Source organism: Littorina saxatilis, unplaced genomic scaffold (assembly GCF_037325665.1).
Source record: "Littorina saxatilis isolate snail1 unplaced genomic scaffold, US_GU_Lsax_2.0 scaffold_87, whole genome shotgun sequence".
NCBI lineage: Eukaryota > Metazoa > Mollusca > Gastropoda > Littorinimorpha > Littorinidae > Littorina > Littorina saxatilis.
The window spans coordinates 310,001-337,500 of record NW_027126597.1 but is presented as its reverse complement, the minus strand read 5'-3'; the positions used below and the strand labels follow the sequence as shown (position 1 = coordinate 337,500).

The window sequence follows — 27,500 nt, the reverse complement described above, 5'->3', positions numbered from 1 at the left end:
CCCGGGAGTAAGCGGAGCCCTGTAGCAATTTAAGACGCTCGCTATTCCATTATCATTAGCTTTACCTCCTTTGTTTGGATACAAAAAAGAGTTATCTCCCTTACCTTCTAGAAATTTCCGGAACTGTCCAGTTAATTTTTCATTCTTCATTTCTTCCCCTCATAGGAGCAACAGCGAGTCTCTAATATCATTTACCATCTCAGAGGTATGGCGACCACAGACAAAAAAGAGTTATCTCCCTTACGTTCTAGAAATTTCCGGAACTGTCCAGTTAATTTTTCATTCTTCATTTCTTCCCCTCATAGGAGCAAACGGTATACTGGTTTGATGAGAGTTACCTCCCTTCCGTGGGTGACAAAGCATGACTTACCTCCCTTGCACTATGTAGACTGTATTGATAGATGGGGAGGGTCATTATCCGAGGAAGGAAACAATGTCTGGAGAAACTAAAACCCAGGTGCACATCTGCGGCACCTAGGGAGTGTGCATGCAAAATATCTTGTTCCTGCCTCTTGCCATCTCTGAGGTATGGCGACCACAGACAGACAGACAGACAGACAGACAGACAGACACTCTCTTTTATTACTAGCAGTTAAGCCCGGCTTCGCCCGGGAGTAAGCGGAGCCCTGTAGCAATTAGCTTTACCTCCTTTGTTTGGATACAAAAAAAGAGTTATCTCCCTTACCTTCTAGAAATTTCGGGAACTGTCCAGTTAATTTTTCATTCTTCATTTCTTCCCCTCATAGGAGCAATAGCGAGTCTCTAATATGCCTGGCATGATGTGCTTGCTACAGGTGAACAGTAGGCACTGAACTGGTCTTGCACCATATACTAATATAGAGCTGTATTCAATAAATGGGAGGTCCATAATCTGAGAAAGGAAACAATGAATCAAGAAACTAAAACCCAGGTGCACATCTGCGGCACCTAGGGAGTGTACGTGCACACTATCTTGTTTCTGCCTCTTGCCATCTCAGAGGTATGGCGACCACAGACAAAAAAGAGTTATTTCCCTTACCTTCTAGAAATTTCCGGAACTGTCCAGTTAATTTTTCATTCTTCATTTCTTCCCCTCATAGGAGCAATAGCGAGTCTCTAATATCACTGGCATGATGTGCTTGCTACCTGTAGGTGAACAGTAGGCACTCAACTGGTCTTGCACCATTTTGGCTGTATTCAATAAATGGGAGGTCCATAATCTGAGAAAGGAAACAATGAATCAAGAAACTAAAACCCAGGTGCACATCTGCGGCACCTAGGGAGTGTACGTGCACACTATCTTGTTCCTGCCTCTTGCCATCTCAGAGGTATGGCGACCACAGACAGACAGACACACACACACACAGACAGACAGACACTCTCTTTTATTTATATGTATAGATATATATATATATACTAGCGGAAAAAAGTTAAGGACGGTTCACACACGCAATCACAGCAAAAGAACGAATGAACATATCGTACGGAAATTTGGAACACGTTTACTTCAGTCAATGTGCAACGCAACTGCAAAATTTGGGTTTATTTCATCGAGCCGATTCGGTTATTCATGTCCACAAACAGCAGAGGGGTCACAAATAAACATAACAAGTCTTTCATGAGGTCAATAATGGGTGTGTCCGCCACGTTTGCGCTCAAGTTCACCACACCTTGACCGCATAGAGTTCATAAGCTTCGTGAAAAAGGCCTGTGGAATGGCCTGCCACTCCTGTTGGAGCATCTGCAGCAGCTGCTGCAGGTTTCTGGGAGGCTGGTGGTTGGCCCTCACCTGCCTGTCCAGTTCGTCCCATACATGCTCTATGGGGTTCATGTCTGGCGAACAGGCAGGGAAATCCATCCTGACGACCCCGGTTTGCTGGATGTAGTCGTTGACAAGCCTGGCCCTGTGAGGCGTAGCATTGTCAGCCTGAAACACGGCGTTTGGGCCAATCTGCTGCAGGGTCGGCAAGACAATAGGGGCGAGAATTTCGTTCCTGTAGCGTTGACCAGTGAGATTCCCGACCACATGGTACAGGGGGGTGCGTTGATGAAGGCTGAAGCCCCCCCAAACCATGACAGAGCCCCCGCCGAAGGCCACCCTCTCATGCACTGTGTCGTCTTCATAACGCTCGCCCTCACGCCTCCAGACCTTGCGCCGGCCGTCAGAATGGTACAGGTTGAACCTGGACTCGTCACTGAATAGGACCTGAGCCCAGTCCCGGCGCGTCCATCTCAAGTGGCGGCGACTCCAGGCCAGACGAGCCCGGCGATGAGCCTGTGTCAGCAGGGGACGCACAGCAGGACGACGACTCCGCAGCCGGGCGTCATGCAGGCGGTTGCCGATGGTCCTCTCACTAACGTTGATGTTAGTGGCCTCCCGTAACTGCCCTCTGATGACCTTGCAGGTGGTGGCCCGGTGCTGCAGCGCCTGCCGTTGGATGAAACGATCTTCCCTAGGAGTAGTCTTTTTGGGGCGACCCGACCTGGGCCTCTCCTCGACATTGTTTGTCGTCTGGAACCGTTGATTCAGCCTTACAATGACTGAATGCGATACCCCAAGTTGCCTGGCCACTTCGCACTTGGATACGCCGTCGTGGAGCCAGGCAATTGCTCTTCCTCGGTTGAATGTTGTCAGCTTCCGTCTGGCAGGCATGGTGAGGAGATGGCAGCTCGCAGAAAATCGGCGGCTTATAAAGCCGAGTTCGTGATCACAATTCACACTCGAAGGATTGTCCTTGCATGTGCACAACAATTTTGCCATGTTACCTGCCTTATTCTGCCCGTGCGCACGCCAAACGCGCACGCGATTTTGCTATTTTAGTCACGTGCTGCAGCTCTGCGCCCGGGAGTCCCGTGCAGTTGTCCTGCTAACACAGCATAACCTACCCATTGGTGTGTAGCATGCGACAGCCATTTGATTTTGCTGACGAAAGAACAGGGTGTTTTAAACAAATGAAAGTCAGCGGGGAAATCAGTGGCCCGTCCCTAACTTTTTTCCGCTAGTATATCTATAAATATATAGAGATAGATGACAGTGTATTTTTTGCGTGGCTATAAATTGATTTGACCTTTGCACTTTTACAGTGAGGACAACTTACGGGTGCAAGGAAAGCGTTCTGGACAGTGCAGTGACCTTCTAAAAATACTAACGTGCAGTGACCTTCTAAAAATAGTAACGGGAATATGGATTGACGCCACACGAAGGAAGGGAGATAAACGCAAAACACTGGAGAAGATAAGGAAGAGTTACTGGGAATGGATCTGGGAAGATGAACAGAAAAACCAAAATCGGTTCTGAAGCAGATCCACAGAGAACTTTGGCCGTGCATCGCGAACACACACACACAGACACACAGATAGGTCACACAGACAGACACACAGACAAACACACAGACAGACACAAGTCGTATATATATATATATAGATACTTTGTTTTACATCACAGTCTGATCACAGGATCCAGCTTATGAAGAGAGTTTGTACTCAATAATACTTCGTTACCTATCGCAGCCTGCTGACATAGCGCTTTGGGGCCCGGTAGCTCAGTTGGTAGAGCACTGGACTTGTGATCGAAAGGTCGCAGGTTCGAATTCGGGCCGGGACGGACACGGGTCAACTTTATGTGCAGACCCAGAGACGGAAGCCATGTCCCACCCCCGTGTCATCACAATGGCACGTAAAAGACCTTGGTCATTCTGCCATAAGTGCAGGTGGCTGAATACACCTAAACACGCAGACACTTGGGTAGCGCGACTCCGTTGCTGCTAGCTTTCCATTGGGAGGAAGCGACCCGAATTTCCCAGCGATGGGACAATAAAGTAATGAAAATGAAAATGAAAAAATGAAAATGATATAGTTTCTATGTGTTCATTTCTGCTGTCTGCTTTCATGTGAAGACTTCTAAATCATGAGGGCGTGACCAAAGTGAGTGGGCAGTGTCTTCGAAGGCTCATAGCATAATTATATACTACTTCCCGCCGTTGTTAACGACTTTCAAGTGTGGGTTTTCGAAAGTACCTAGCTATGACACGAGTCGAGTGGCAAAAAACCTACACAGTGATTCCCGTCAAAATCAGTGCACCCGTTTCGAAGCTTTCGTCGTCATACCAACGGGCCACACACAGACACACTTGCAGACACACAGACAAACATACACACACAGAGCAGCTGTATAGATAAGATGATGATGTTTACACAGTCCATTGAAGGTCTTACGATGTGATTGTTTCTTCCAGGCAAAATACAAAAGCTACATCAGCAGGCATCAGCATCACCATCAGCGACCGCCACAACGACCACCCCATCTTCAGGTAATGAACATTGTACACACCGTCACCGCAAGACGAGTAGAAGCAATTAGTTCGTCGGGGATTATCATTTATGTCGACTTCATCCGTTTGCTTTACCATATTGTTGACTTTATAAATATTATTGTGTGTTTTTGTGTGTGTGTTTGTGTGTTCGCCGTGTGTGTGTTCGCCGTGTGTGTATATATGTGTGTGTGTGTTTGTGTGTGTGTGTGTGTGTGTGTGTGTGTGTGTGTGTGTGTTTTCGTGTGTGTGTGTTCATGTGTGTTTGTGTTTGTGTGTGTGTGATCGTGTGTGTATGATCGTGTGTGTGGGTGTGTGTGTGTGTTTGTGTGTGTTTGTGTGTGTGTGTGTTGACAGGACAAACAGCTACAGCCAAACCAAGGAGAGCAGACCTGGCAGCAATCCTGAAGGTGGGGGACAGGGTCAGGCGGGGACCGGACTGGGAGTATTCGTATGGCAATGATGTAAGTGCTGGTGTCCCTGTGCTGTCTGACAGCTGTCTGTCTCACCTACATCCTGACTCTGTCGTCTAAACAGTAGTGGCAACAAAATGAAAACAAAGGGCGAAGTAGGGGGGGGGAGGGAGGGGCGGTCAAAGAAGACATAATGTTGGTGAATATTGTGTTCGGAACGCCCCTCCTGTTTTCTACCTGCCCTAATAAAAGGGGGTCCTTAACGTCCTCACAGGAAATTTTCCTTTTAGGGACATGAGTTGATGATATGTATGTTATTATTACGGACACAAACGCTCAGCAATGTAATTTCTCTTTTAGAGATTAATAAAGTTATTGTATTGTATTGTATTGTATTGTATGTGTCACGTTTCAATATATCACTTAAGGTGATTATGAACCGGTTAATTACTACTAACTAACTAACCACACCACGATCCACTCTCGCAGTCATACAATTAAATAGAGTCAACAAAAGTATAAGTTTCAGACGCCTGTTTATGTATAAACTCGCCACCTCCCTCGAGCCTTCACTCAAAATATGTTCCTTTTACGTTCTCAACACGTAAAAAACCCGTGGTCACTGACAAAATGCCAGTAGTATATAGAAAATTATAGTAACACGCTGATCCCGTGTAAATATAGTCAAATGAGAATGTTCTGTTCAAAAAGCTCTAGTTCATGCAGGTGTCACACACCCCACGTTGTCACTACTCCAATGTAATCACAGATACGAAAAGACAACGGTGGTCAACGGGGTGCGTAAGACATGGTGCACTTAGCTTTCTTCCTGCTGCTGGTTAGCCGGTATGCTGGTTAGCCGGTTCGCTGGTTAGCCGGTTCGCTGGTTAGCCGGTCTCCTGGTTAGCCGGTTTGCTGGTTAGCCGGTTTGCTGGTTAGCGTAGCTTCAACAGGTCCCAGCTCCAACGTCTGCAGCTAGCAGTGTCCCGCCAAAGGCAGCCGTGCAGAAGTTACAGGAAAACGAAACGAAGGCTGCAAACAGAAAGCATCGGTGCACTAAACATGTCAGCTACCCCTCACCCACCACCTTAAAACATGTCATCTTTAAATATCTCATCGAGCACGTGGGCCTGCACAAACGGACTTTTTACAACAACAAAACAGCCATTTTCCGTCCTTCTCTCCCTATCTGCAAAAACCATATACAGATTAGTATTTTAGCGTCACAGAGAGTAAATTATGCGCTAACCTGGAAAGAACAACAGAGAGTATTTCATTCCACAAACACAGACTCATCAACAGCGTTAAATAATGATTTATTACCTCAAAAAGCCTATGATTGTAGCACTCTCATGGAAGCAAAAATCCGCTTCCTCCCTGGAACAGCCTCTGTTCGTCAACAGTGACAACAACATCCAGAACCCCTTGTCGAATCCTTATGCGAAAGCCATCGCACGACGAAGGAATGTTGACGACTTGTCCTCAGCAAAACAGGTGCAGTGAGAAGGTAATAACTAGTGGAAGTTCCCCTAGAGTGCCGAATACAATATTCGGTGAAAATCCATCATACTCTAGAAACTGTGTATTAGATCCTTCCCCTTCTGCCGCTGGGTGTCAAGTGCGCCGTCCTTGTGTCTCTGTCAGACAACCTAGCCAATAACACGTGACTGACCTTGTCACAAAACCAGTCCAGCTATACACAATTCTGCCTCCCAAGCAGAAAAAGACACGAGAAACTCAATCCATGAAAATCCCGTGCGCGCTGTCAGCGAAAAACCGTCAGCCCTATGACAGCAAACCCCCACCGTGAAACTCGTGCGCTACAAAACATCCGTGCTCGTTGAGCACTGTCAGCAACCTCTGCTGTACCCCAATAGCACGCACAGGCGCTTTCTATCATAATTGACCAAGAACAGGCACCCCACCGAGTGACACTTTCTTGGTCTCTGTCACCCGATCGTGACACACCTCCCCTCTTCAAGACGAAACCTCGGTTTCGCTCCCAGTCATGTTCTCCTCTACAGCCCGAGAGAGAAAGTCAGCTCCAACATTGTTGGCGCCCGGAATGACGCGTACCGTGAATTGGTACGGTTGGAGAATCAACGCCCAGCGCATAAGTCTGGCGTTTGCCAACCTTGCAACCTGAAGATATTGCAGAGGTTGATGGTCCGTCTCCAGACAGAAAGGTCGTCCGTACAGGTATGCTTCGAACTTCTGGATGCCCCAGACAATGGCGAGACACTCGCGTTCAACCGTTGCATACGCTGCCTCGGCCGAGGTCAGCTTACGGCTGGCGAAGCAAACAGGGTGCAAAAACCCCTCTGTCTCCTGAAGCAACACTGCCCCAAGTCCCTTCCCTGAAGCGTCTGTCCTCAGCACGAAGTCCTTGTTCAGGTCTGGTAGTCGGAGAATAGGCTGACTGGTGAGTCGCCTCTTCAGGGTGTTGAATGCGGAGCTGCATTCCTCAGTCCACACTACAACGGTCGGTTGTAGTTTCCTGGTAAGGTTGGTCAGTGGTAGTGCGATTTCGGCAAAGTGCGGGATGAAGCGTCTGTAGAAGCTGGCTAGGCCCAGGAAAGACCTGACTTCTTTCTTCGTGCGCGGTGGCTCCGCCTCCCGAATCTTCTGGATCTTGTCGTCCTCTGGAACGAGCAATCCCTCGCCGACAACATGACCCAGGAAAGACAATTCTCGAAATCCCAAGTAGCACTTGGACGGTTTAGCTCCCAGATTTCCGTCCTTCAACCTTCCGAACACGTCGCGCAGGGCGTCGAGATGTTCAGTCCATGTCTCGGTCGCGATCAGCACATCGTCGATGAAACTGCTGATGTCCTCGCGCTTCAATGGTTCCACAAGTTTCCTCATCATGCGAGTGAAGACGGCACCTGCATTCTGTAGACCAAAAGGCATGACTGTCCACTGGAACTGGCCGAATGGAGTGGTAAATGCAGTCTTTGGGCGATCTTCCTCGGCAACTGGAATTTGCCAGTATCCCTTGGTGAGGTCTAATTTTGAAAAATACTTGGCCTTGGCCAAGTGACTGAAGAGGTAGTCCACATCAGGCATGGGTTCCGCGTCAAACGCCGTAATCTTGTTCAGCTTCCGGTAGTCGACACAGAACCTGACGCGTCCATCCTTCTTCTTCACAAGCACAATCGGTGAACTGTAGGGAGAGTTCGCTGGCTCGATGACGCCCAACTTCGTCATGTCGGCGATTTCCTTCCTGACCACCTCCTTCTGGGCATGAGGCATGGGATACTGCTTCGTCCTCACTGGCTGCTTCTCCAGCAAGTCGAAGGTAAACTCCTCTAGATGCGTCTGAAGTGGTATGTCTGTAAGGACCCGTGCTGCATCCTTCAGGATCTCTTGCAGGTCCGCCTGCTGGTCGTCCCCAAGTTCAGGTGAGATGTGCACGTCCGTGTGATCCTCACTAGCCTCCAACGGACAAACTGGTACACGTCCTCCTCCCTGTTCCTCCGTTGTCTCGTCCATCACGACAGCAACTGCTTCTGTCACTTTGTCCTTTTTCCCGTAGGCAGTCCTCTCTATGTAGGCGCGCAGCAAGTTGGCGTGGTACAGGCGTGCTTTCCCGTTCATGACGATCCTGTAGTCGTTCTGGCCCACTTTCGCTGTCACCTCAAAAGGTCCTTGCCACTGCAGTTGTAGCTTGTTGTGTTTGACAGGTAGAAGTAGCAACACTCGTTCTCCAATCTTGAAGCTGCGCGGCCGTGCCTTGCGGTCGAATCCTCGCGCGTAACGCTGTGCTGCTCTTCCCAGGTTCTCTTGAGCCAGTTTGCAGGTCTCTTCAATCCTGTTCCTGAGTTCTACAATGTAGGTCGCTGTCGTCTGCACCTCCTCGTCAGCTTCTTCGTCCGTCCAAGCCTGACGCAGGATAGCCATGGGACCGCGTACCTGTCTGCCGTACAACAACTCAAATGGGGAAAAGCCCAAGCTCTCCTGAGGAACCTCGCGGTATGCAAAAAGCAGTGCTGGGATGTACCTGTCCCACGTGCGTGGTTTCTCCTGAGCTAGTTTCCTCAGCATGGTCTTCAAGGTGCCATTGAACCTTTCCACCAGTCCGTTGCACTGAGCATGGTAAGGAGTGGTGAAGTGCTGCTCCAGTGATAGCAGTCGTGCTGCCTCCGCCATCACTCCTCCCGTGAACTGCATGCCTCTGTCGGTGAGTACCTCTGATGGAATTCCCAGCCGGGACCACATGGTAACCAGAGCCTCAGCTACTCGCGTAGCTTCAATCGATTTCAGAGGGATCGCCTCTGGGTATCGAGTAGCGTAGTCCACCATGGTCAAAATGTATCTGTTTCCGTCCTCAGACGCAGGCAAGATGGGCCCGATGATGTCCACTGCCACCCGACGAAAGGGTTTGTCGATGAGCGGCATCTTCTCTAAGGGGACCTTCCTCACCCTTCCTTTGGCAACCACCTTCTGGCACTTATCGCAGGACGCACAGAAACGTCGGACATCCGTGCAGATGCCTGGCCAATAAAAGTGGCGCCAGACACGATCCGTGGTCTTCTTGGTGCCAAGATGACCTCCCAGAATCGAGTCGTGTGCCGTTGCCATGACACCCTCGCGAAACTCGCGAGGCACGACAACCTGTTTGAATGCACCTTCTTTGTTGCTGAACTCACGGTAGAGCAACTTCTTGTCCCTGAGGAACTTTGACCTCCCATGCTTCCCGCTCAGCTTCACCTTCCCCGACTTCGCGTGCTCCCGAGAAGTCGCTAATGTCGGATCAGATGCCTGAGCCTTCGCGAGAAGCGCGGGGGTCACGTTCCCCAGGGCAGCTCGTGCAGCAGGTAGGGGTTTGAGAGGTTTGTCCTCTCGCTCCGCCTGTGCCCGCGTGAGCACTGAAATGACGTCGGGAGACCGATAAACGGGAACCTCCCTGGTGACGCCGTCCACAAACTGAACCCGGTTCCCAATGAGCAGGTCGCATGGAGGATCGTCCATGACGACGGCCACAATGGTCCCCGTGAACAACGGTGTTACAACCTTGATCACTGCCGTGTTCAAGTCGTAAGCGTGAGATGCCTCGGCCATTCTCACTCTGATGCTGTCTCCTGTGTAGGCCATAGCTGGAACTAGACTCGCCCGAACCACTATCATGTCTGCCCCTGTGTCCCGCAGACCTTCGCCCTTCACTCCGTTGACGTAGACGTTGCAGTGGGGCTGGAAATGTTTCCTGGAGCACGGAACGCAGAGTTGTGGAATTGTGCATGAGCTCGTGACGTCCCTTAACTCCTCACTGCCAACAAAGTGTACGCCCTTCTGGTCAGCCTGTCTCTTGTGGCAGTCCTTCTTCACGTGGCCCCGCTTGTTGCAGTAAAAACACTGGATGTCAGTTCTGGAACTTGAACCCTTATGTCCCTGATCGTCCTTCCCGTCCTTGGGTCCTGAAGAACCCGAACTTCCTGATTTTCCCGGCCGTGAGCCTGAAGATCTGCCGGAGATCGCCTGGGCGTCCTCGTGAACTCTGATCCAGTCGGCTGCCTCCTGGGTAGTCTTAGGCTGGTGCTCCTGCACGAAGGTCACCACCTCAGGTCGCAGGCCGGACATCAGTTGTTCCATGACTATGAGGTCGGCAAGGTCGTTGACGGTCCAGTCCTTTTCGGCCATCTCCACCCAGCGCCGCAGGTAGAGATTAAGGCGTGCCACAAACTGATGGCTCAGCTCGCCGCTCAGTCTCTTGCTGTTCCGCAGACGTCGTCTGTAGGCTTCCGCAGTCAGGTTGAAGCGCTGGAGTAACGCCTTCTTTAGTGCCTGATAGTCTCTTGCCTCGTCGTCCTCCAAAGCGTTGTAGAGCTGCAATGCGCGTCCTTTTAAGCAGGTGCTAAGGCGGCTAGCCCACGTGGCCTCTTCCCACTTCTGGTCGGATGCAATGCGCTCAAACCGGCGTAAAAAGTCGTCGAGCTCGTCCTTGTCATCGTCGAACGTCGGCAGTCTCGTACGGTCGGCAACAAATGTCGGCGCGCCAGCCTGAGTAAGCGTACCCTTCTCGGCCTGTAGCCTAGCTAGCTCTAGCTGGTGTTCGCGATCCGCCTGCTCTTTCCGGTCTAGTCTGTCACGTTCGTCTCTCTTATCCTGTCTGTCACGTTCGGCCTGTCGTTCGGCCTGTCGTTCCCTTTCTTGTCTGTCAAGTTCGTCTTTCTCTTTCTTGTCCTGTCTGTCACGTTCGGCCTGTCGTTCCTGTCGCTCACGTTCGTCCTGTCGTTCTTGTCTGTCAAGCTCTTCTTTTCTCGTCTGTCGCTCTATGTCTTCTTTACGTTCTAACTCCTTGCGCTTAAGCAAACTACGCGGTTTAGCGCGTGCATCTCGCTCTGTCTGTTCCTCGCTACCAGGAGTCTCGAAAGTTATTCTCCTCGTAGGAGATCCCCCTGTAGCCATGGTTAGTTTAGCAAAGCTTTATCACGAAAGTAAGTCTAACGCAGCTATAGCTAGAACACGCGGTGATGAAAACAATGGATACAAAAATCCAGCAACCAGAAAATGCAGAAGAAAAATTCAAACGGTGTAGAACAAAACGCGTAGCCTACTTTATGGCTGCTTTTTGCGGTGAAACAAAGTGTTTCCCACAGCCGTGGCCTACTTTATCGGCTGCTTTTTGCGGTGAAACAGAGTGTCTCCCACAGCCTTGGTTAGGACAGAAGTCCTCGGACCCTCCCCCCCCCCAAATTCCAACAAAGTCAAAATATGGAGAAAAATCCAAGTAAAACAAGACTGTAGAAATGTAACCTGTTACAGGATGCGAAACAACAATGTAGAGAAAACTGAGTAAAACGAATAACAAATCCGCTAACCCTGCTCAGCTCTCTGCAACGGAAAACTATGAACGTACAACAACAAAGATTCACAAACAAAGGAAAGGGAGGTAATCACAGTTAGCGCATACAATAGCTCACAAATTACAATTTACATTTCCTGCAAGATGTGAATCGCTTAAGGTGTGGTATAAGATCAAAACTATACAAAAAAGGGTAGCACCAAGCAGAAAATAAGTCGAGCACTGACGAGATTATCTGCTCTTAGTTATCCTTAATTGGTGGGTCTTTATCAGTTGGAAATTAACTGAGTAAATCCCGGCTTGGCCCCCATGTGTCACGTTTCAATATATCACTTAAGGTGATTATGAACCGGTTAATTACTACTAACTAACTAACCACACCACGATCCACTCTCGCAGTCATACAATTAAATAGAGTCAACAAAAGTATAAGTTTCAGACGCCTGTTTATGTATAAACTCGCCACCTCCCTCGAGCCTTCACTCAAAATATGTTCCTTTTACGTTCTCAACACGTAAAAAACCCGTGGTCACTGACAAAATGCCAGTAGTATATAGAAAATTATAGTAACACGCTGATCCCGTGTAAATATAGTCAAATGAGAATGTTCTGTTCAAAAAGCTCTAGTTCATGCAGGTGTCACACACCCCACGTTGTCACTACTCCAATGTAATCACAGATACGAAAAGACAACGGTGGTCAACGGGGTGCGTAAGACATGGTGCACTTAGCTTTCTTCCTGCTGCTGGTTAGCCGGTATGCTGGTTAGCCGGTTCGCTGGTTAGCCGGTTCGCTGGTTAGCCGGTCTCCTGGTTAGCCGGTTTGCTGGTTAGCCGGTTTGCTGGTTAGCGTAGCTTCAACAGGTCCCAGCTCCAACGTCTGCAGCTAGCAGTGTCCCGCCAAAGGCAGCCGTGCAGAAGTTACAGGAAAACGAAACGAAGGCTGCAAACAGAAAGCATCGGTGCACTAAACATGTCAGCTACCCCTCACCCACCACCTTAAAACATGTCATCTTTAAATATCTCATCGAGCACGTGGGCCTGCACAAACGGACTTTTTACAACAACAAAACAGCCATTTTCCGTCCTTCTCTCCCTATCTGCAAAAACCATATACAGATTAGTATTTTAGCGTCACAGAGAGTAAATTATGCGCTAACCTGGAAAGAACAACAGAGAGTATTTCATTCCACAAACACAGACTCATCAACAGCGTTAAATAATGATTTATTACCTCAAAAAGCCTATGATTGTAGCACTCTCATGGAAGCAAAAATCCGCTTCCTCCCTGGAACAGCCTCTGTTCGTCAACAGTGACAACAACATCCAGAACCCCTTGTCGAATCCTTATGCGAAAGCCATCGCACGACGAAGGAATGTTGACGACTTGTCCTCAGCAAAACAGGTGCAGTGAGAAGGTAATAACTAGTGGAAGTTCCCCTAGAGTGCCGAATACAATATTCGGTGAAAATCCATCATACTCTAGAAACTGTGTATTAGATCCTTCCCCTTCTGCCGCTGGGTGTCAAGTGCGCCGTCCTTGTGTCTCTGTCAGACAACCTAGCCAATAACACGTGACTGACCTTGTCACAAAACCAGTCCAGCTATACACAATTCTGCCTCCCAAGCAGAAAAAGACACGAGAAACTCAATCCATGAAAATCCCGTGCGCGCTGTCAGCGAAAAACCGTCAGCCCTATGACAGCAAACCCCCACCGTGAAACTCGTGCGCTACAAAACATCCGTGCTCGTTGAGCACTGTCAGCAACCTCTGCTGTACCCCAATAGCACGCACAGGCGCTTTCTATCATAATTGACCAAGAACAGGCACCCCACCGAGTGACACTTTCTTGGTCTCTGTCACCCGATCGTGACAGTATGATACGCTAAAACACAGTCAGCTACCTGCCCTTAGTTAAAATTAATATTAAAAGTCCTACGGTTTTGAGCCATTAAGGACTTGAGTGTTTGTCCGCTTTCAAAAAGAGGAAAGAAAGAAACAAAAAATTAAGTAGATGTGCAACGCCAAGGCACTGCATACCCCAGCGAAAGACAAACCTCTCTCTCTCTCTCACTCTCTCTCTCTCTCTCTCTCTCTCTCTCTCTCAAACACACACACACACACACACACACACACACACGCACACACACACAAACACACACACACCCCAAGTCACACACGCACACATACACACACTCACTCACACGCACTCACTCACTCTATCACAAAAACTTCATACACACAAAACACACACCCATACGCACATATGGACAGACAGACATACACACCTTTACAAACAAACACACATACACGCACACACATACACGTAATCGTATGCACACACACACACACACCACACACACACTCACACACGAGTACAGACTCATGCACGCGTGCGCGCACACACACACACACACACACAAATACACACACACACACTCAAACACACACGAGTACAGACTCATGCACGCGTGCACACACACACAAATACACACACAAATACACACACACATACTCACACACACACGAGTACAGACTCATGCACGCGTGCGCACACACACACACACACACACACAAATACACACACACACACACACACACCACACACACACTCACACACACACGAGTACAGACTCATGCACGCGTGCGCACACACAAATACACACACACCACACATACACTCACACACACACACACACACACACATATACACACACACACACACACACACACCACACACACACGAGTACAGACTCATGCACGCGTGCGCACACACAAATACACACACACACACACACACACACACCACACACACACTCACACACACACGAGTACAGACTCATGCACGCGTGCGCACACACACACAAATACACACACACACACACACACACACGTGTACACAAACAGTAACACTAACACATGTGCACAAAATGAACACAAACACACACACCGCGCGAGAGAGAAAGACTACAGGGAGGCATGACGTCATGATGCATTAATTGACGTCAAAGACTTTCGACCGTGACGTATTCTTCTTACGCGAGCTTTATCCATAGACTTGGAAACTACGGAATTTCTACCCGCCCAAAGCGGCCTTGGGTGGCGTTTGCTCAAAAAATGGGGGCGCCAATTTTACCCACCGTATTTTTGTTAGTATGGTCCCAATTTTTGGTGAACTTCCATCTCCAACTGTGGCCCATTTTCGGGCACAAAGAATCCTTCTTTATCATGTATTATTCGGTATGCACATTTCTCAAATCGATTACAGTATATAGCGTTCACGGGATACCTCCAGCTTCGCTGGGATAAGGAGAGGAGGGCAGGGGGTGGGGTTGAGTTGATAATGCTCTGTGGAATTTGTTAAAATGAAAAGTAGTTAAGATGTTTCTTGGTAAGAATTATAAGTCTGTATTCTATATCTTGAATAACGGGCTTGTAATATTATTTTTATTTTATTTCAAATCGAGTTAAAAAGTGGAACCTTTCAGGATGACCAATAAAACCAAATAGATGAGCAAGTAAGAGGAACACGAACAATAAATCTCAAAACTTTTTACAAATAAAAGGATTAAGATGTAAGCCACGAAGGCCGTGGTAATAAAAACAATATGTACAGTTTGGCGACTAATGGGCCTTGGGTGAGGATATGTTGTCTAGAAGGTAGTCGCTGGAATCAGGAGGGATGGCGGGAGCCACTCGACCTCAAACTGAAACACGCTGATGTGATAATCTGGGCTTAGTTATACCCACAGCCCCATGTCCGAGTCCCTGACCAGTCGGCACAGCAGCAAGCTGTGTGACCAGCCTAGAGAACTGCTACTGCGCAGATAATCCTGGGGACTCAGACCATGGAGCTGCATATGGTCATATAAGGTTTTAAAGGTAATTCTATTTGTAGCGCATGGAGCGAAAATGTGTTGAAATGAATAGGGTTCTCCACAATGGCAGGACTTGTTAAAGATATGGAAGCGGCAGCCGCCGGCACGGAGGCGTCTGAAGATAGTGAGGAGGTTTGTTGGGAGATCGGGGTGTAGATCGTTCATATCAATGGGTTGATAGGACAGAGATGTTACGTACTGACTTCGAATGAGTTTACGGATTTTACTGTAGAACTCGGTTACTGAGTAGCCGATGTTAGTGTTAGCTGGGCTAGATTCTGCCGCTTCTTTGGCAGCGACATCCGCCAGTTCATTTCCCCGGACCCCTACGTGAGAAGGGACCCAGAGAAATGATACGGATGTGCCGGATGAGATTAACTGGTGACATATAAAGAGGATTTCTCTTTGTAGCTCTGCCCGATTTGATGTGTTTCGATGCAGAGCTTGTAATGAAGAGCGCGAGTCAGAGCAGAAAACTACCGCACGCGGTGTGACTGGGAGGTCATTTATAAAAGTGCATGCCATGAGCAAGGCAAATAGCTCGGCTGAGAATATGGAGATGTCTTTATTAAGAGTATATTTCCTTGAGATTTTGAGATCTGGGATCACAAAGGCGCAGCCAACGCTGCCGTCTGCAAATTTGGATCCGTCAGTAAAGACTTTTAAATGCTCCGAGAATTTGTAGTTTAGGGTTTCTTTTGTAACAGTAGCTAGGTAGACGGGGTTATCTTTTTTGGTAGTATTATCTTCACTGTCGTATATGATAGTAGGGGTTTCCTCAAGCCAAGGCGGGTAGGAGGGCGGGGGGACCCTGGCCAGCTCACTGACCTTCACCCCGCTATCGGCTAGAATGCGGTTTACTGTGTCGGATAAGGGTAGCGTTTTGGCCAAGAGTTGAGTGCTATGTTTGGTGTTGGCCTCATAATTTTGGTGCTGAGGAAAAAAGTCAGTCAGGACCTCGCAGGCAGAGTTCTCTACCGCGTGGGCTCTGACAGCATACTGAGCTGAACGGAGTTTTATCTCATCCACAAGGGGCAGCCACCCACACTCGCTGTAGACTCGACTCTTACTCGCTTGTTGGGAGAGTCCCAGAGCTATTTTGAGCGCCCTGCACTCTATAATAGCCAGTTTTTTCATGAGCGCCGGGCGCGTCGCGAAATAAGCTTCGCACCCGTAAAGGAGGCGGGAGCGAATTAATGCCCGCACTACCTCTGTGACACACTTACGTCCTCTGGCCCAGGATTGGGACGCCAGGTAGCGTATGATATAAAGATCCTTGTTGGCCTTATTGATCAGATGTTCGATATGACTGGTCCAGTTAAGTCGGGTATCGATGATAACGCCGAGGAACTTAACTTCTGAGCTCGGTTTGATAATATCACAACCTATCTTTATACTGCAGTTCCTGTACAGTTGTCTACGGGAGACAACAAGAAAGACTGTTTTATTTGAGGCTAGTTGGAAGCCGTTGGTGTACATATATTGACAGAGGTTGTCGATTTTAGTTTGGTAAGAAGATAAGTCAACAGTGTTGGTAACTCTGTTATGGCGTGGTCTATTAGTGTCTATTAAGGCGAGGTCGTCCGCATACAGAAGTACACTGGCACCGTCAACCTTAACAGAAGTAATGTCATAGAGCATGATGCTGAATAAGTTTGGCGCGATGATACTGCCCTGGGGAACCCCCATGTCCAGCGCATGGGTTTCGGACACCGAAGAGCCCACTCGGACAGACATCTTGCGATTGCTGATGAAGTTTTTGATGAATTGGTACATGTGGCCAGAGACACCGATTCTGCCGAGTTTTAGGAGTAGACGAGCATGCCAGACGCTGTCGTACGCAGATTTAATATCAAAGAAGGTTCCAAGAAGAGAATTATTACTATGTGCCAAGGTCTTTTTGATTTTTTCAGTGACGTGCACAATGTGGTCCGCACACGAACGACCTTGCCTAAAACCTGCCTGGCATGTAGGAATGATATTGTGTTTATTGAGGTGGAACTCCAGCCTCTGGTTCACCACACGCTCAAAGATCTTGCTGAGGTGGGGGGTTAGTGATATGGGGCGGTAACTGCCAGGTAGATTGCCCGGTTTTCCGCTCTTCAATACTGCTACTACTTGTGAGTCTGACCACGCTGCGGGGATAGTATCCTTTAACCAGCATAGGTTGAAAAACTGAGTGAGCAACTTAACAAAGTTAGGTGGTAGATGTTTTATCATGTGATATGATATTGGGTCTAAACCTGTGGATTTTTTTGGGTCTTTCACAGACGAGATGGCGTTTTGGACTTCTTTTGCCTTAAACATGCAGTTTATAGGCAACTGGTTGTCATCTGGGGGGTATGTGAAACCCTTCTCCTGATCTAACCTATAATTGAGTCGTTCAGTATCTAGGGATTTTGATTGACTATTTTTGGCAAAAGTATCTGCTAATAGGTTTGCCTTTTCAGAGTCAGTTGTGGTTATTTTATCACCCGATAGTAGTGGCTTTTCTTTAGTTCTGTATCTACATTTAAATCTGCGGATTTTCTTCCAGATTTTGCCACAGTCTTTGTAATCTTTAGTTTCTTTGTGGACAAAGTTTTCCCAGTTTTGAAGTTTAGCCTCAGCGGTGATCTGGTTAAATTGTATTTCAGCTGACTTCATATTCGTGAAGTTAGCGTCTGAGCAGTGCCTGAGATATGTCCTAATGTGATATCGCTTGTTTGCCAAGGCTTCATCACAGTCTGCATTCCACCACTCATTCCTTTTGGCCTTACAGTTAGGATTTACTGATTTAAGCGGAATGTGATTATTGGCAGCAGTGAGTATACATTGACGTATGTTATTGTAAGAGGCTTCGATGTCATCCGTAAGGAGAGTTTCCTCCCTGACACCCTCGAGCTCCGCACGGAAGCTGTCCCAATTTGCCTGTTTGTAATTGTACTTTTTTCTGACCTCCGAGTTATTGCGATTAGGGGCGAAGTGGCGGAAGGTAAGAACAATGGGTAAGTGATCGGAGCCGAGGGCGTCCGGGAAAACGTTCCAGTCGATGTCAGTGACTATGGCATTTGAGCAAAGGGAGAGATCGATTGCTGACGGGGAATGGTCAGCTCTGTCTGGAAGTCTGGTTGCCGAGCCATCGTTTAGTATACAAAAGTCAGTTTCCAAAATGACGTCAGCAAGGTTGCTATTGGCATGTTTGTATCTAGGGTTAGCAGAGTCCCACAGAGGGTGGTGATTATTAAAATCACCCATCACGCACCAGTGTGCCCTGCCATGATCCAGGGATTTTAGCCAGTCGGTAGTTCCTTTTTTATTACACCCGTGGGGGTAATATATGTTAACTATGTTGAGGTTTTTGGATCCTTTTATTTCGATTTCAACAGCACATGTACTGAGATTTTCTGAACTAGGGATGAGAGGTGCAAAGGGTTTGTAATTTAAGGAAGACTTTAGATAAATAGCTGTTTGAATGAGTTGCCCTGAGCCCTTTTGCTCTACTATGGGAGGGAAGTCAAAACCATCTATAGAAGGCAGTAGGGAGCGTTTTCTCTTGATTGACTGGATAACTAAGATGTCAGCAGAGTGATTTGATATATAATTATATAGCTGAGAGAAGTTAGAGTTGATAGAGCGACAGTTCCACTGTAATATGATAAATCCGTGACCGCTTTCACCTTGTTCAGCCATTTTAACACGCACAAAGAAGGTAAGTTAAAGGGCAGATTTAAAATAGGTTAAAAAGTGGTTTTGACAGCTTTCATATCCGTCACGGACAACTGCTTGGCACCAGCAAGGGCGCCCAGCGCCAGAGTGGCGCCGCCCGGAATGAAGCGTTCAACCTTGGTGTTGGAGAGTTGTGTGTATGTAGCTGAGAGGGAGTCGATCAGGTCGAGAGGGCTCTGCATCTGTCTGGCCTTAACCATGAAGCCGAGGCACTGCTCGATGAAACCTTGAAGGCCTCTTTGTTGTTCATTTAAATTTGCATATTGCTCTCCTGTTTTTAGCTTATCTAGTGCAGCGTCGGCTAGCTCAAGCTCTGCCTTCTCCTGCTCCTCCCTCATCTGCTGCTTTATTTCCTGTTCAGTTTTAAGTTTGTATTCTCTGAATCTCTGGGCCAATCCCTCCTCCATTCTCCCCATCAACCTCTCAAAGAGCTGCTCTTCTTTCGAGTCCTCCTTCCTGTTCTGGGCTTTGCGTAGGAGGGAGGCCTTTAACCCGGGGGTCCCATGAAGCGGCGCCTCTGCCCGAGCCGTCTGAGACTTACAGGGCGCCTGGGGGCCAGGATTTGGATTTTGCGAAGTTGTTTGGTGCTTCGCGGTTGCAGCAGAACTGTCCGCATGAACTGGAAGGAGTGTATTGTCATGTTCGGTCATTTTGTTTTTGATTTCTTGTATTTTATTTACTTGCCCACCCAGGGGGGGTCTCTGGACAGCCAAAGAGTACCCGGACCGGGGGGTTGAGGTCCGCCGGATCGGTTGCGGAGGGGGACGCCAGAAGGAGTCCCTCATTTCCGCTGGGGCAGTCGCTGTTTTATTTTGTTGTTTGGCGAGCTCGCGCCGCGCCCGATCCAGGGCCTCAGAATATGGTATGTAGCTACCTGCCCTTTTCCTCCTTTGCGTTCTTGTACCAGCCTCAGCTGCCCCCCCCCTCAACACCCCCTTCCCCTTCAGTCTTGTTCCAACCCCAATTAGCCACCACAACACCCCTCCCTCCGCTTTTTCCCGGTCCCCTCATACTCCCCCTACCCCCACTTGTACTGTTGCACAGAGCAGTGAGCAGTTCCCTGCCCTCCTTCCTCTTGTTGGCTCCACATGAGTTACCTCCTCTCCCATCCCCCTTCTCTTCCTAAGCCCCCCACCTCCCCCTCCACCCTGCCACTGCTCCTTCCGTCACTACTTGTGTCCTGCAAAAAGTGATCATTTCGTCGTTCTTTTTTCTTCTCCCATTCCTCTACTCTTTCCGACCCCCCCCCCCCCCCCGACCCCCCCCCCTCTCTTCTACTGTTCCCACCATCACTACTTGTGTACGACAGAGAAGTAATTATCGTTGTTCTCTTTTCTCTTAACCCCCCCCCCCCCCCTCTCCACCCCCTTTATCCGTTATTCTCCCTAACTTCTAGTTTTACCTGAGTGAGCATCATGTTGGTCTCTGTTCTCCTTTCGCTACCCCTTCTCTTAAACCTGCCACCCCCTGCACACCCGAACTCCTCCATATCCCTCCCACCCCCACCACCCCCACGTGTGACCCAACAGAGCAGTGAGCAGTGTGTACTGTGTGCAGGACGGGGGAGGACCGGGCACCGTGACGGCGATCCCTTTATGGTACGGACCAGGCTGGGTGGACGTCCGGTGGGACAGTGGCCGTGAACTCTCCGGGTACCGTATGGGAGCTGGCCGGTTTGACCTGGACCTGGTCTGATCCACACCGCCACCACTCTGTGTACTCTGCACCACATCATGTCGCCTGTCTGACGTCATGGTTTCAGTGTAAAATGCCACTTGATATGGAATGCTGTTTTCCATTACTCTGATAATCACTTTGTGGATAAATTGTCGAACATTATAAAGATTAGCGCTTTCAGACACAATTATTACTATTATCATCATAGTGATCGTCAGCGTCGTCATTGAACAACTTTTCATCATGTTTCTGTCATCGTCGTTGTTGTTGTTGTCGTCGTCGTCGTCGTCGGCACGAACACCATCTACATTCCTCCTGTTGTCATTATGTGCTCCTGCTGTCGCTAATGTTTTCTTGTACCGCCACCTTATGTTCTTGATGGTAGCAAGACTGTTTTGCTGGTTTGCTGGCAAGGTGCTATTAGAGACTGTAAAGAACACAGTCCAGTGACTGAATGCATTTCAATGTTTTCTTGACGTTTTAGTGATTGCTTTTTTAAATGCTACTGGTCAGTATGAGAAAGTGTAATCCTTACTTTGTGATGAGGATGTTTCACTGATATTTGCATGGTTGTACTTATTTTAATCTGCTGACTTCTCTTTGATAATTCACTTTGTGATTTCTATCCAATGTTTTGTGCTATCGCTGTGGGAACGGCTTGCAAGTCTTTGACAGTGGAGGTTGACAGTATCACAATCATGAAAACTGTCTGCGGAACACGAGTTTCAGATCTTTCTGTACCTTGAAACTGTCAACAGCTTGCTGGAGCAGAGGGATTCTGCTCTTTTCTTTCCATGTCAGACATCTTGCTGTGGTTACGGAGGTCGGGGTGATAATGATCATCTCTCGTAGCAAGTGCTAGCACAATTCACGGGGTTAGAACTTAACTCTGTCGGCAATTTTACAGTCAAATCAAATCAGTCAACTAGTGACTGATTGTATTGCTCGAACTGAGGGTGTATGTCTGTATGTGTGGATCGATTCAAATGTGCATGAACTTTTACTACTGAATTATTCTATCATATATCCCCATTCACATTTTTTTCTTCATATTTTGATACATGATTTAGATGTTGTCATTTACGTCCATGAAACAGTTGAGGCGACACTGCGGCGACCGCATACTAATTACTGATTTTTTTCAAGCAATCTTGAAACTGGGTCGGCCAACGGAATTGTACTTCATCTTGGAAATTGTTATATAATTGCAAAGATGAGATGTTATAGTGTTTTTTTTATTGTTTTTTGAATTCAACACATTGTACAGTTATGTTGATTGTGAAATCATAAAGTGCTTAAAAATAAAGACAATCCGTGTTATGCATATCATTGTTCCCTTTGTTTTGTCAAAACCAGTCACGCTGTCTCGGTCGACGGGTTTTAGTCACCCTGGGACTTACTAGCCTTGGTGTGTGTGTGTGTGTGTGTGTGTGTGTGTGTGTGTGTGTGTGTGTGTGTGTGTGTGTGTGTGTTCTGTTTCCATCTGTCACGATCGGGTGACAGAGACCAAGAAAGTGTCACTCAGTGGAGTGCCTGTTCTTGGTCGATTATGATAGAAAGCGCCTGTACGTGATATTGGGCTACAGCAGAGTTTGCTGACAGTGCTCAACTAGCACGGATGTTTTGTAGTGCACGAGTTTCACAGTGGGGGTTTCTGCTGTCATAGGGCTGACGGTTTTTCGCTGACAGCGCGCACGGGATTTTCAGGGATTGAGTTTCTCGTGTCTTTTTTCTGCTTGGGGAGGCAGAATTGTGTATAGCTGGACTGGTTTTGTGACAAGGTCAGTCACGTGTTATTGGCTAGGTTGTCTGAGAGAGGCACAAGGGCGGGGCACTTGACACCCAGCGGCAGAAGGGGAAGGATCTAATACACAGTTTCTAGAGTATGATGGTTTTTCACCGAATATTGTATTCGGCACTCTAGGGGAGCTTCCACCGGTTATTTCCTTCACACTGCCACTATTTTGCTGAGGACAAGTCGTCAACTTTCCTTCGTCGGCGATGGCTTTCGCATAAGGATTCGACAAGGGGTTCTGGAGGTTTTTGGTCACTGTTGACGAACAGAGGCTGTTCCAGGGAGGAAGCGGACTTTGCTTCCATTGAGAGTACAATCATAGGCTTTTGAGGTAATAAATCATTATTTAACGCTGTTGATGAGTCTGTGTTGTGGAATGAAATACTCTCTGTTGTTCTTTCCAGGTTAGCGCATAATTTACTCTCTGTGACGCTAAAATACTAATCTGTATATGGTTTTTGCAGATAGGGAGAGAAGGACGGAAAATGGCTGTTTTGTTGTTGTAAAAAGTCCGTTTTGTGCAGGCCCACGTGCTCGATGAGGTATTTAAAGATGACATGTTTTAAGGTGGTGGGTGAGGGGTAGCTGACATGTTTAGTGCACCGATGCTTTCTGTTTGCAGCCTCCGTTCGTTTCGCTTCGCTTCGTTACGTGTTCCTGTAACGTCTGCACGGCTGACTTTGGCGGGACCTGTTGAAGCTACGCTAACCAGGAGACCGGCTAACCAGCGGACCGGCTAACCAGCGAACCGGCTAACCAGCGGACACGCTAACCAGCGAACCGGCTAACCAGCATACCGGCTAAGCAGCAGCAGCAGAGATAAAGCTAAGTGCACCATGTCGTACGCACCCCGTTGACCACCGTTGTCTTTTCGTATCTGTGATTTCATTGGAGTAGTGACAACGTGGGGTGTGACCCCTGCACGAACTAGAGCTTTTCGAACAGAACATTTGCATTTAACTATATTTACACGGGTTCAGCGTGTTACTATAATTTTCTATATACTACTGGCATTTTGTCAGTGAACACTGGTTTTTTACGTGTTGAGAACGTAAAAGGAACATATTTTGAGTGAAGGCTCGAGGGAGGTGGAGAGTTTATACATAAACAGGCGTCTGAAACTTATACTTTTGTTGACTCTATTTAATTGTATGACTGCGAGAGTGGATCGTGGTGTGGTTAGTTAATTAGTAGTAATTAACCGGTTCATAATCACCTTAAGTGATATATTGAAACGTGACACATGGGGGCCAAGCCGGGATTTACTCAGTTAATTTCCAACTGATAAAGACCCACCAATTAAGGATAACTAAGAGCAGATAATCTCGTCAGTGCTCGACTTATTTTCTGCTTGGTGCTACCTTTTTTTGTATAGTTTTGATCATATACCACACCTTAAGCGATTCACATCTTGCAGGAAATGTAAATTGTAATTTGTGAGCTATTGTATGCGCTAACTGTGATTACCTCCCTTTCCTTTGTTTGTGAATCTTTGTTGTTGTACGTTCATAGTTTTCCGTTGCAGAGAGCTGAGCAGGGTTAGCGGATTTGTTATTCGTTTTACTCAGTTTTCTCTACATTGTTGTTTCGCATTCTGTAAAAGGTTACATTTCTACCGTCTTGTTTTACTTGGATTTTTCTCCATATTTTGACTTTGTTGGAATTTTGGGGGGGAAGGGTCCGAGGACTGCTGTCCTAACCAAGGCTGTGGGAGACACTTTGTTTCACCACAAAAAGCAGCCGATAAAGTAGGCCACGGCTGTGGGAAACACTTTGTTTCACCGCAAAAAGCAGCTATAAAGTAGGCTACGCGATTTGTTCTACACCGTTTGGATTTTTTCTTCTGCATTTTCCGGTTGCTGGATTTTTGTATCCATCGCTTTCATCACCGCGTATTCTAGCTATAGCTGCGTTAGACTTACTTTTGTGATAACGCTTTGCTAAACTAACCATGGCTACAGGGGGATCTCCTACGAAGAGATTAACTTTTGAGACTCCTGGTAGCGAGGAACAGACAGAGCGAGACGCACGCGTTAGAGCGCGTAGTTTGCTTAAGCGCAAGGAGTTAGAACGTAAGGAAGACATAGAGCGACAGACGAGAAAAGAAGAGCTTGACAGACAAGAACGACAGGCCGAACGTGAGAGACAGGAACGACAAGACGAACGTGACAGACAAGAACGGAAAGAGAAAGATGAACGAGACAGACAAGAAAAGAAAGAGAAAGATGAACGTGACAGACAAGAAAGGGAACGACAGGCCGAACGACAGGCCGAACGTGACCGACAGGATAAGAAAGACGAGCTTGAGAGACAGGAACGACAGTCCGAACGTGACAGACAAGAAAGGGAACGACAGGCCGAACGACAGGCCGAACTTGACAGACAGGAAAAGAAAGACGAACGTGACAGACTAGACCGGAAGGAACAGGCGGATCGCGATCACCAGCTAGAGCTAGCTAGGCTACAGGCCGAGAAGGGTACGCTTACTCAGGCTAGCGCGCCGACGTTTGTTGCCGACCGTACGAGACTGCCGACGTTCGACGATGACAAGGACGAGCTCGACGACTTTTTACGCCGGTTTGAGCGCATTGCATCTGACCAGAAGTGGGAAGAGGCCACGTGGGCTAGCCGCCTTAGCACCTGCTTAAAAGGACGCGCATTGCAGCTCTACAACGCTTTGGATGACGACGAGGCGAGAGACTATCAGGCACTAAAGAAGGCGTTACTCCAGCGCTTCAACCTGACTGCGGAAGCCTACAGACGACGTCTGCGTAACAGCAAGAGACTGAGCGGCGAGCTGAGCCATCAGTTTGTGGCACGCCTTAATCTCTACCTGCGGCGCTGGGTGGAGATGGCCGAAAAGGACTGGACCGTCAACGACCTTGCCGACCTCATAGTCATGGAACAACTGATGTCCAGCCTGCGACCTGAGGTGGTGACCTTCGTGCAGGAGCACCAGCCTAAGACTACTCAGGAGGCAGCCGACTGGATCAGAGTACACGAGGACGCCCAGGCGATCTCTGGCAAATCTTCAGGCTCACGGCCGGGAAAATCGGGAAATTCAGGTTCTTCAGGACCCAAGGACGGGAAGGACGATCAGGGACACAAAGGATCAAGTTCCAGAACTGACATCCAGTGTTATTACTGCAACAAGCGGGGCCACGTGAAGAAGGACTGCCACAGGAGACAGGCTGACCAGAAGGGCGTACACTTTGTTGGCAGTGAGGAGCTAAGGGACGTCACGAGCTCATGCACCATTCCACAACTCTGCGTTCCGTGCTCCAGGAAACATTTCCAGCCCCACTGCAACGTCTACGTTAACGGAGTGAAGGGCGAAGGTCTGCGGGACACAGGGGCAGACATGATAGTGGTTCGGGCGAGTCTAGTTCCAGCTATGGCCTACACAGGAGACAGCATCAGGGTGAGAATGGCCGAGGCATCTCACGCTTACGACTTGAACACGGCAGTGATCAAGGTCGTAACACCGTTGTTCACGGGGACCATTGTGGCCGTCGTCATGGACGATCCTCCATGCGACCTGCTCATTGGAAACCGGGTTCAGTTTGTGGACGGCGTCACCAGGGAGGTTCCCGTTTATCGGTCTCCCGACGTCATTTCAGTGCTCACGCGGGCACAGGCGGAGCGAGAGGACAAACCTCTCAAACCCCTACCTGCTGCACGAGCTGCCCTGGGGAACGTGACCCCCGCGCTTCTCGCGAAGGCTCAGGCATCTGATCCGACATTAGCGACTCCTCGGGAGCACGCAAAGTCGGGGAAGGTGAAGCTGAGCGGGAAGCATGGGAGGTCAAAGTTCCTCAGGGACAAGAAGTTGCTCTACCGGGAGTTCAGCAACCAAGAAGGTACATTCAAACAGGTTGTCGTGCCTCGCGAGTTTCGCGAGGGTGTCATGGCAACGGCACACGACTCGATTCTGGGAGGTCATCTTGGCACCAAGAAGACCACAGATCGTGTCTGGCGCCACTTTTACTGGCCAGGCATCTGCACGGATGTCCGACGTTTCTGTGCGTCCTGCGATAAGTGCCAGAAGGTGGTTGCCAAAGGAAGGGTGAGGAAGGTCCCCTTGGAGAAGATGCCGCTCATCGACGAACCCTTTCGTCGGGTGGCAGTGGACATCATCGGGCCCATCTTGCCTGCGTCTGAGGACGGAAACAGATACATTTTGACCATGGTGGACTACGCTACTCGATACCCAGAGGCGATCCCTCTGAAATCGATTGAAGCCACGCGAGTAGCTGAGGCTCTGGTTACTATGTGGTCCCGGCTGGGAATTCCATCATAGAGGTACTCACCGACAGAGGCACGCAGTTCACGGGAGGAGTGATGGCGGAGGCAGCACGACTGCTATCACTGGAGCAGCACTTCACCACTCCCTACCATGCTCAGTGCAACGGACTGGTGGAGAGGTTCAATGGCACCTTGAAGACCATGCTGAGGAAACTAGCTCAGGAGAAACCACGCACGTGGGACAGGTACATCCCAGCATTGCTTTTTGCATACCGCGAGGTTCCTCAGGAGAGCTTGGGCTTTTCCCCATTTGAGTTGTTGTACGGCAGACAGGTACGCGGTCCCATGGCTATCCTGCGTCAGGCTTGGACGGACGAAGAAGCTGACGAGGAGGTGCAGACGACAGCGACCTACATAGTAGAACTCAGGAACAGGATTGAAGAGACCTGCAAACTGGCTCAAGAGAACCTGGGGAGAGCAGCACAGCGTTACGCGCGAGGATTCGACCGCAAGGCACGGCCGCGCAGCTTCAAGATTGGAGAACGGGTGTTGCTACTTCTACCTGTCAAACACAACAAGCTACAACTGCAGTGGCAAGGACCTTTTGAGGTGACAGCGAGGGTGGGCCAGAACGACTACAGGATCATGATGCACGGGAAAGCACGCCTGTACCACGCCAACCTGCTGCGCGCC

General features: G+C 48.6%; 1 long non-coding RNA gene across 1 annotated transcript; it reads left to right on the top strand.

Moving 5' to 3' along the window:
- The first annotated feature begins 3,998 nt into the window (after positions 1-3,998).
- Positions 3,999-22,085, top strand: LOC138955038 (uncharacterized). Its single transcript, XR_011452068.1, has 3 exons — positions 3,999-4,289; positions 4,647-4,753; positions 20,648-22,085. It is a non-coding gene; the product is annotated as an uncharacterized lncRNA (long non-coding RNA).
- Positions 22,086-27,500: the final 5,415 nt, after the last annotated feature.